General features: G+C 43.7%; 1 non-coding gene across 1 annotated transcript; it reads right to left on the reverse strand.

Annotated features, from left to right (window-relative positions):
• TRNAK-UUU (transfer RNA lysine (anticodon UUU)) lies at positions 1-73 on the reverse strand. Its single transcript has one exon. It is a non-coding gene; the product is annotated as a tRNA-Lys (tRNA).
• Positions 74-10,860: the final 10,787 nt, after the last annotated feature.

Genomic DNA, 10,860 nt, shown 5'->3' on the forward strand with positions numbered 1-10,860 from the left:
TGGGTATAATAGGACTTGAACCTGCGACCATTAGGTTAAAAGCCCAATGCTCTACCAACTGAGCTATACACCCCAAAAAAGATGTAGTAGTCAATAAGGATTGGTGCGGAAAAGAGAGCGGCCCCTCTTCTTCTCATCATATTAGAGGGGCTTGGGCTCTAAAGCCGGCCTTACTCAAGAAGCACCTTTATTAGTAAGGTTGCTTCTTTCCACTCATTGAAGATTCTATCTAAAAAAGAAAGAAGGTGAACGGGGGATAAAAAAGTTGCTCTCACTGACACCATCTACGAGAAGGTGAGGTCTCTTTCTTTCCAGCCGCCATACGGTTGGTTCGCCTTAAAGCCTTAAAGACGGATAAGGGGAGGAGCAGTTATCTATGTAATTACGGTTTTTGTTGGCCTTTGTTCCGGTCGAGCACTCTCTTTTCTTTGTCCAATTCCGTCTTACCAAAGAAGACTGACTTCTGACCAACCCGCGAAGGGTTGTGAGGTTGGACCAGGTACGAAGAAAAAATAGATATCTGTGTACGGGAGTTGCCGGCCGGCGGCCGCTCAACTGTTCGAGCGCAATGCAGTGGTGGTTGGTTCCGATTCGACAAGGGTAGAATGCCTGGTCGAAGGTCCGGTATCACGCGTGTTCGTTTTGGCTCCCGAGCGAGAACGAGTAAGAGGCGATGCACCATCCTTGCTGCTACGTACGTTGACTTGACGGATTCATCCAATTGAACCCACACTCAAAGGAGGACCACAAGCTTGGGGCTCGACGAAACAGAAAGTATCAGCATTAAGAAACTTCTCTTCTTGGGGTTAGCAAAGAGCCCGACATTCATTTCTTCATTGCTGAGTCGACTAAAAGGGGGACCAGCCTTTTCGTGGGGATTATAGGACATCTCTGATCGTTCACCTCAAATGTGACACGTTCCCTCTCAGTTATATGATCAACGGCATCAGTCGGCTAGAGAGCGGGGCTCTTCTTCTTCCGGGGAGGCTAAGTCGTCCCCTCTACTGATCGAACCCTCAGTTCGGAGGTCTTCGTCAACATGTTACGAGGCTCCAGTCTTCGGCGGGTCACCATTACTTGACTTAGAAAGACAAACATTTGGGCAAGGGAAAGCGCAGTGCGCCTGGTCCTATCAAACCAGCTACTTCATCCTTGGTGCAAATGGCTTTCTTTTTTCATGATATACCAATCAGAATGGGGGCCTACCTACGTACATGATTGATAGAATCACTACATAGGGAGGGGGGGTGGTCAACTTGATGCGGGAGAGGCATGAGTGCAGTTTGATCTTGTGGTGTATTCGTTTGTAGTGAGTAGGCCTCTTTCTCGTTGATCAGTTCGCCTCCGCTCTATTGAAAGGTCTCTATTCCTACGGCGGTTTTGTCAACGAACGCGTCTCAGGCCGAATTGACTAACCTAACCCTTAAAGGAAGGGGGCCTTTCCATAGTTGGGTGCTCTGCTTTAGTGTAATTGACGAAGGCTAGGCTAGGTTTGATAATACCCAAAACAAATGAAAAGAGATCGGGGTCGATAGTTGGCAAAGAACTTGATCCTCCCCAAAAAAGGGGCAGCTGCGGTCGAACTCTAATTCTGGAAATAAGTCGGGGCCCTTTTTTACCAAGTCTACCGGATATAAGATGATAGAAGGCGCAACGGTAGTTGCGTTGCATAAGACGGTGCCGTCTCACTTCGAGTTCCTTCCTTCGAAGTCAAATCTGATGATACGCTTCGGCGATGTTACCTACCAAATCAAAGGCCTGCTAGGCACTGGAAAAAGTGGTCAGTGAGGACTCACTCACCTACTCCTTCTAATAGTTTCTTCTATCTGCGGAATTCAAAAGGCGACCCGCCGCGCCGGGCTATAAGATAAGATACAGCTGTTGTACTACTTGACTGGTAAGAAAACGCTTACGTAAGAACTGGAAGACTCTTGTATGTACGGTAATCCTTTCTTCTGCTATTGGTGGACTGTTGCACAGAAAGGCTGACAGAAGCAACGTTTTTTAGCGCGCTTTTCAAGCGCTTAGCTTCTGCTAGCGGCAGGCGACAATGCTATGAAATAGGTTAAGTCACCCTCAGGTCATAATAAAGTCTAGTATGACATCGGTAGGAAGATAATGCAGCTAAGCCGAGACTTGCTTCTGAGGCATTTCAGACTTTACTTTACTTTACTTGCTCTTGCTGATATGATCTTTTCTCTTGTTGAAGAAGTGGAGTTTGCTGGTATGGTATAATAAATCTTAAAAAGTGGATCCCCGATAGCTTCAGAAGTGGCAGCAGTGGTATCGTATAGTTGAGGGAGGCTGCTTTTCTATTTGAGTTTAGAGAAGAGTTCTTTCGAACCATCGGCACTCGTGTACCATTGCATAGGCCGACATTGACTACCCCATTCTTTCTCGATGCGGATCACAGCCTAGTTTCGTAGTCAAGGGGCGAAGGGCAGATAGTTTCGTGACCCAGTTCTTTGAACCGAGATTGCAAAAGAATAGGAATCGAGTGAAGAAGAAAAGAACTTAAATAGAGGCAACAACTTGTTATTCAAATGCTTTCTCTGGTTCGCTTGCCCTTGTTCAAACAGTTTCTTTTTCTGTGGTTACTGCGGATTAACTTCTTTCGGAGGGTAGCAAAGGAAGAATAGCTATCCTTTCGTACCCTTGCAAGGGAATCCACTTCTGAAAGATGCCGAGAAGAAGCTTTTGTCTCTTGCTTGTTCGGTTTGCCCTTATGAAGCCGTGAACTCTGCTTTTGCGGGTGCTCTGACCGTTGAAGGAACAAGCGCAATAGCCATAGAGTAGTCAATACCCGAATAACAGTAAATGGATTTAGGAGAGAAAGATCCCAGCCTAAGTGATAGAGTGGCCGAGCCAAGTCAAACTTCGCTCGAGAGTCAGGAAAGCAAGGGGGGGAGATTCGAGTTTACAGGAAAGATCAGAGTAGGATTACCAGTCTTTGAAACTAGCTACTAGAACTAGGCATTGAAACATACAATTCTGTTAAGCCGAGTGAGATGGCATGGCTCTCTAGCCTGGAGACCGATTCAAGGGCGAAGGTAGGAGCGGCGGCAGCAGGGATTTGGTAATTAAGACAAAAGAGGATCCGTTCGCAGACGCTTTGCGGGAAAGAGAGTCCAATGATTGGGGAGGGGTCGATTTAATCATAAAGAGATTCTCTTCTTTCTTATAGAAATAGAATAAGATCAAATCACGAATGCTTGAAGCTATTGTTCTAATATCCCCTCCCCAATCTCTTAGGACGAATGAATCCACGCCCAGGTAAGATCAATTATAAGGAACTCCACTATCACTTCAAATTCGGAATGGAAGGCGGCCGTGCTTATGCTTTTTTTCTTTATAGCTTGTTGAAAAGCGAGCTTCAAGCTCTAGCTTTTGGGTTAGACTTGACTGACGTACCTCGCTTGCTTTGAAAGCAGAGTAATGATCGACCACTAGCGGGATGAACTTCTTTTTTTAGCGTCTTAGTGACAAAGCTCAATCCTTAGAAGTGCACTCCGCCTGGAATGGAATTCTGGACTAGACTTTCACCGAGCCGAGCGTGCTTAGGAACAAAGCGGATAGAATCCTTCTATTCCCTGCCCTACCCTAGCCTAGTTGAATCATACTATGCGTCTTTGCCCGTTTTTTATTTTTTTTACAGTAACAACGGATCGCGCTTAGAGCAAAGAAGGTTTCCATTCCATATAGTCGTCAAGCTAGATTCATCTTTGTATTCTATTCCAAGGAGATTCGATTCAGTCAGCTTGGTTCTTGACTTTGCCATTTCAAAAGCACTATTCAAGTGAAGTGCAAGATCCATGACCCGACCGCTTAGCCTCTGTAGGGGGAATACCGGAATTGAATTCTGCCTTTAAAGAAGGACTTTCAGGTAAGCATGCATAGCATGATGGGAAAGAGAATAGAAGGAGTATGTCCTCTTATAGTATCAGTATCCCTCTATCCTTCTGTCTTGCATTGCTTTGCTTCACTGGAGCTTATATAAATGTCACGACCCAATCTCAGAGCCGAGACCGACGCTAGGGAATGGGAGTGGTTGCTCCGAAACCCGTAGCAAGCCTAAAAACGTAAAATAATTTTTCGCAAACGTAAACGTCATGCATGACCTACATAAACACGTGTCATGCAGAAGCACACATGCCAGGCACACATACCCTCTGGCAGTCACAATAAATATAACGCAGCAAGCGTAAAACGTTTAAAACTTTAAAACGTTAAAGTTATATTTACAGAAAACTATACATACAAGCTGACTTGCAAAATACTTATCTACTGCAGCTCTAAGAGTAAAGTACTGTTTCTTTACATACTCAAAAATACAGACTTCTGAAAGTAGGATAGAAGTCCGTTGCTTCAAAGCGTCTTAATCCTGAAAGGAAATCTGTGAGGGGTCAGTATATTGGGATATACTGAGTGAGTTCATACATTTACTAATAAGTATTCAAATAAAATCATAAACGATAATTAATCGTATGCAGCCAAGTACAGGATCCGAATGAAACCTTAATCCTCAAACATACTAATAATCAATCGATCAACCCAATCATAAATATCAATTGCGAGTCCAACTCGCTGGTGGCCCAGCCACTAGATACGGGGACTTCCAGGCTACACCGTAGCCGAGTTCACTCTCGTATCGAAATCATAACCCAATCGTAAATTTCATATTCATCATCAGCTCCCAGCTGAGTTATATCAAAACTGGTGATCACACAGTCCTATTGTCGCCCAATAGGTAGCACGTTCCATCGGATCAATACTGGTTTCAAAACAAGCATATGCGCAATTCATATAAAAGTTTCGCATATAAAACATGCAATTCAAATATATAGCAATATAAAATAATCGCTTAAATAAATACTTTAAAAGCAAATCGTATAAACTCACAGAAAACGCTTATCCAAAAATACGTCGGGGCTTTAGAAACGTCAAGCTTCCCGTGCTCCTGGTCCAGCTCCTTCTTGCCTCGCTGGATCTAAAACAATTTCAAAACATTTGACTCACATCAGAATCCTATTCTAAGATTGACTCTAGACTCAAGACTCGACACGTTTCACTTTCATTAGTCGTCGTGCTTCTCACGTATACTCCGATAAACGGTATCAACCTCGTTTATGGATCGTATAACATTTCTAATTCAATCTTCTTATAACCCCATTAGGTTAACTACTATTCGATTTCCGATTCAATACGTAAATTCCATTAATTCAATCGATGTACGAAGATTCAGGGTGCGAGAATCGGAAGGTGCACGCTCGTGCAGGGAGGTACGCGTTCGTGTACCTTGATGGTACACGTTCGTGTACCTTGGTACACGGTCGTGTACCACATGCTGGTACACGTTCGTGTACCATTGATGGTACACGTTCGTGTACCACAAGTACACGATCGTGTACTGTCGTGCACGATCCCCCGGAATCGATTTCCGGGGTTTCCGACCTGCTATATACGTAAAAACGCTCCAAACTCAACCAAAACGCATATTCTAAGCTCAAAACGCTATATATCCATCCTATACTCGATAAAACGATAAAATCGTTTCGTGGCCTAAAACTCTGAATCGATATAACTCAAAATATAATCAACGAAACGGTAAAACGTCAAGCTTACCGTGATTCGCCTCGAGAATACGATCAATTCGAGCTATTAAACGTCGAAAATGGACGAGAAACGGAATCGAGCGACGGAACCGTAAGCCTTCGTCGAAGAAAATGAGAAAGGAGAAGAAGTTGGAGAGTGAAGGATCTGGATCCTTCAACTAAAGGAAATCTTATGTATAATGGCTAACTTGCCATTTGGTCCTCGAAACTTTTCAAAAGTTTCAATTTAGTCCAAAACCTATTCAATTAATCTTTCTATTAATTCAAATACGTATTATTTATCTCCGAATAAATAATACTAACTTAAAATATAGATTTCCATCGAAAATCCTCAAACTTCTATTTTTGGGCTTAATTGGCTAATTTGCACTTTAGCCCCTAAACATTTCAAAATTTACAATTTGGCCCCAAAATACCTCCACATCCAAATTTTCAACATTAACTCCTTAAATCCCGCTAATTGACTCATTAAATTTTATTCTTAATTTCCGATATAATTAAATTAAATTCTCCTTAATTTAATTTATCGGAAATCACGACACGTGGCACGACTTAATTACCTTAAAATATTTTGGGGTATTACATTCACCCCCCTTAAAATAAATTCGTCCTAGAATTTAAAATTTAGCCACGTACCTTGAGTGAATAGATATGGATACTTCTGTCTCATATCCTCTTCTGTCTCCCACGTACATTCTTCTACGGATTGACTCCTCCATAGAACTTTCACCATCGGAATTCTCTTTGTCCGTAGTTGTCGTATTTGCGTATCGACAATCTGCACTGGCCGTTCTTCATAGGTCAGTTCCTCGCTCACGTCCACCACTTGCGGTTGAATTATTCGAGAAGGGTCTGGTACATACTTCCGAAGCATGGAAATATGGAAGATCGGATGAACTTGCGACATCTCCTGTGGCAAGTCTAGCTTATAGGCAACTGAGCCTATACGCTCCACGATCTGATATGGTCCGACATATCTCGGAGCCAATTTACCCTTCTTTCCAAAACGAATTACTCCCTTCATCGGTGATACTTTGAGAAACACGTAATCTCTGATATGAAATTCGATATCCTTCCTCTTGGGGTCCGCGTAACTCTTCTGTCGACTAGAAGCAGTATTCAAACGCTGCTTTATCAACAGAACTTTTTCTGACGTAATCTGGATAATCTCTCCTCCAGTGAGTTTTCGTTCACCGACTTCGTCCCAACAGATAGGGGATCGACACTTGCGACCGTATAATGCTTCGTAAGGAGCCATCTCGATGCTTGAATGATAGTTGCTGTTGTAGGCAAATTCGACTAGAGGTAGGTACGTATCCCAACTACCTCCGAAGTCTAATATGCAAAGTCGAAGCATATCTTCTAACGTCTGAATCGTCCGTTCAGACTGGCCGTCTGTCTGAGGGTGAAACGCAGTGCTGAAATTCAATCGTGTTCCTAATGCGTCTTGTAAGCTTTTCCAAAAATGAGAGGTAAATACGGAACCTCTGTCTGAAACGATTGACACGGGAACTCCGTGTAGGCTCACGATCTTATCGATATAAATCTCTGCCAACTTTGCTGCAGAATAAGTCGTCTTGATAGGAATGAAGTGTGCTGACTTCGTCAAACGATCCACGATTACCCAAATAGAGTCAAACCCTTTCTGCGTCTTGGGTAGTCCGATTACGAAATCCATCGTGATCTGCTCCCATTTCCATTCTGGAATGGGTAACGGTTGAAGAAATCCGTAAGGTCGTTGATGCTCTAATTTGACTTGCTGACAAGTCGGGCATTTCGCCACGCACTCTGCGATGTCTTTCTTCATTCCGCTCCACCAATATGTTGATTTGATGTCGTGGTACATCTTCGTGGAACCAGGATGAACGCTATACATCGTTCCATGAGTCTCCTCCATGATCTTTTGTCTTAAATCTTCCATATCTGGAACGCACATTCGATTGCCGTATTTCAAGATTCCGTTGACGATACTGAAATCTTGACTCTTTCCTTGTTGAACTTCCTCAATTAGATGCTTCAATTGAGGGTCGTCTGCTTGCAACTCTTTGATCTGGTCTATCAACGTCGATCGTATCGTTAACTGAGCCATTAGGTTTCCGAGAGATGAGATCTCGAACTCAACTCCTTGGCTAAACATCGTATGAATCTCGTTGATTAATGGTCTCCGCCACGTCGTTGTAACATGCGCAAGACTTCCTGCCGACTTCCTGCTTAATGCATCCGCCACTACGTTGGCCTTACCTGGATGGTATTGTATCGTACAATCGTAATCTTTTAGTAGCTCCATCCATCTCCGCTGTCTGAGGTTAACTCTCGTTGGTCAAAAATGTACTTCAAGCTCTTATGATCTGTAAAGATCTCGCACGTAGCGCCGTATAAATAATGTCTCCAGATTTTTAGCGCAAATATCACTGCTGCTAGCTCCAGATCATGCGTTGGGTAGTTCGTCTCGTGCTTTTTGAGCTGTCGCGACGCGTACGCTATTACTCTATCGTGTTGCATAAGAACACATCCTAGTCCAATTCTTGATGCATCACAGTATACTGTGAATCCTTCTGTTCCTTCTGGTAACGCTAAGACTGGTGCCGTCGTCAGACACTCTTTCAGTTTCAGAAAACTGAGTTCACACTGATCCGTCCAGTTGAATTTTGCGTTCTTTTGAGTTAACTTCGTCAAAGGTACAGCGATCTTCGAAAAGTCCTGTACGAATCGTCTGTAATATCCCGCTAAACCAAGGAAACTTCTAACTTCCGTAACTGATTCAGGCCGTTTCCATTCTATCACAGCTTCAATCTTCTTTGAATCAACCTTAATGCCGCTTTGTGAAACCACATGACCTAAGAAAGCCACTTCCGTTAGCCAAAATTCACATTTAGAGAATTTGGCGTAAAGCTGATGCTCTCTTAGCGTCTGTAGTACTATTCGCAAATGTTGAGCGTGCTCTTCTTCTGAACGTGAATAGATCAAAATATCGTCGATAAACACGATTACGAACTGATCCAAGTACGGTTTGAATATTCTATTCATCAAGTCCATGAAGGCTGCTGGTGCATTCGTCAATCCGAATGACATAACGAGGAACTCGTAATGTCCGTATCGAGTTCGGAAAGCAGTCTTTTGTATGTCATCGTCACGAATTTTCAATTGATGATAGCCTGATCTTAGATCAATCTTGGAGAAAAACTTCGCTCCTTGTAACTGGTCGAACAAATCGTCAATTCTAGGTAACGGATACTTATTCTTAATCGTCACCTTATTCAGCTGTCGATAATCGATACATAGTCGAAGCGATCCATCCTTCTTTTTCACGAACAACACTGGTGCACCCCACGGGGATACACTCGGTCTGATAAAACCACGATCAAACAATTCTTCTAACTGATCCTTAAGTTCTTTGAGCTCTGCTGGCGCCATTCGATAAGGAGGTATCGATATCGGCTTTGTGCCGGGAGCCAATTCGATACAAAATTCAATCTCGCGATCTGGGGGTAATCCAGGTAATTCCTCTGGAAAAACGTCTGGATACTCTGACACAACTGGCACGTCACTTAAATTTACACTTTTCTTCTCCACGTCACGTACTAACGCTAAGAACCATTGACATCCTTTTTTCAACATTCTACAAGCTTTAATAGTTGAAATGATACTCGTAGAAGATTCCATCTTATAACCCTGAATTGAAACCGCTTCAATTCCAGGCGTGTTAAACGTCACCATCTTCTTCCGGCAATCCACATTAGCGTAGTGCTGAGCTAGCCAATCCATTCCTAGTATGACGTCAAAAGCTAATACTTCGAGTAAAATCAAGTCAACTAACAAATCTCGTCCTTGAACTTTCACAGGACAAGACGGGTAAACGATACTAACTTCCACACTTTCTCCAACTGGAGTAGCTACAGACAAGGGATTCCTAAGATACGCTGGTTGCACTCCTAACTTACTAGCAAAACTAGGCGAAACAAACGAATGTGTAGCGCCCGGATCAAATAAAATTAAAGCGTCTTGAGAAGCGATAGAAAAGGTACCTTGCACCACCGCATTAGAAGCCTGAGCCTCCTGAGGATTCAGTGCAAAGACCCTAGCTTGACTCCCGCCAGCCTGCGAGGTCTGGCCAGTACCGCGTCCTCCGCCATTTCTGCCTCCTCGATTCGCATAACCACGGCCTCTCTGGCCAGTAAAAGTACTTCCTGTTTGATCATATCCTGACGCTATCTGCTGCGCAGTTCTCTGCTGCTGATATGAAGGCTGTACTACAGTAGTCATCGAACCTTGGGCCATCTGCCTCGGACAATCTCTAGCAAAATGGCCCCGTTGACCACAATTAAAACATGCTCCATTAGCAGTGTAACACGCGCCATAGTGCCTCCTATTACAGTTCAGACATAAAGGAACTCCGCCTCCCATGTCACTCATCGATCTGGCACTAAATCCGGTGCCTGAAGTACTGACTCTAGTTTCATACCGAGCTTTCTTATTTCGCTGCTGACGTGATGGAGGTCGAGAATAACTCCTAGCATATGATTGAGTAGGTGCGCTCTGTACGCTGCGAAACGTATTATCTCTCACAGGTGCAACATTGGAAGGGTCAGGAATTCTTCCAAAACGGATAAGAGAAACTTCCATTTGCCTAGCACTATCAATCAGTTGCACTAGAGTTCTTCTGATATCAGACATCAGACTCACAAATTCAGCACCTAGACCCTCTACAAACCTTGAGTTCACTCTGAATGGGTCTGTAGTCAGGTCTGGTGAAAACCTACTCACTCTAGTGAACTCCGTCACATACTCCTGCACAGACCGATTGCCTCTACTCAGGGTCAACCACTGACTACGATAACTCTCCGTCACCGCATATGGCAAGAAGTATTCCCTAAAGTGGTTAGCAAATTCAGCCCAAGTCATAGTATCCATGGTTGGCTGAATATGCTGCTGAAACCAATCTTTCGCAGGTCCTTTCAATGACATTTCCACCATAATGATGGTCTGTCTCTCATTAGCTTGCAGGCGTCGAGCATTACGTTCTACTTCTTCGAGGAAATCGAGAGCATCGCCTGTACTGTCAAACTTAGTTGGCTTGAGGCGCATATAAGCCAAAACGATATCTCGGTCAGTGAAAGCAACATTGCGTAGCTGTTGCTGCTGTAGTTGTTCACGATGCATATTCTGCACTTCTGCCTGATTAGCTTGCATAGCCGCAATTCCCGTAAGGAACTGATTCAGATCCAAACCCACAACATTAGGTTGCTGG

Source organism: Mercurialis annua, linkage group LG2, assembly GCF_937616625.2.
Source record: "Mercurialis annua linkage group LG2, ddMerAnnu1.2, whole genome shotgun sequence".
NCBI classification, from domain to species: Eukaryota; Viridiplantae; Streptophyta; class Magnoliopsida; order Malpighiales; family Euphorbiaceae; genus Mercurialis; species Mercurialis annua.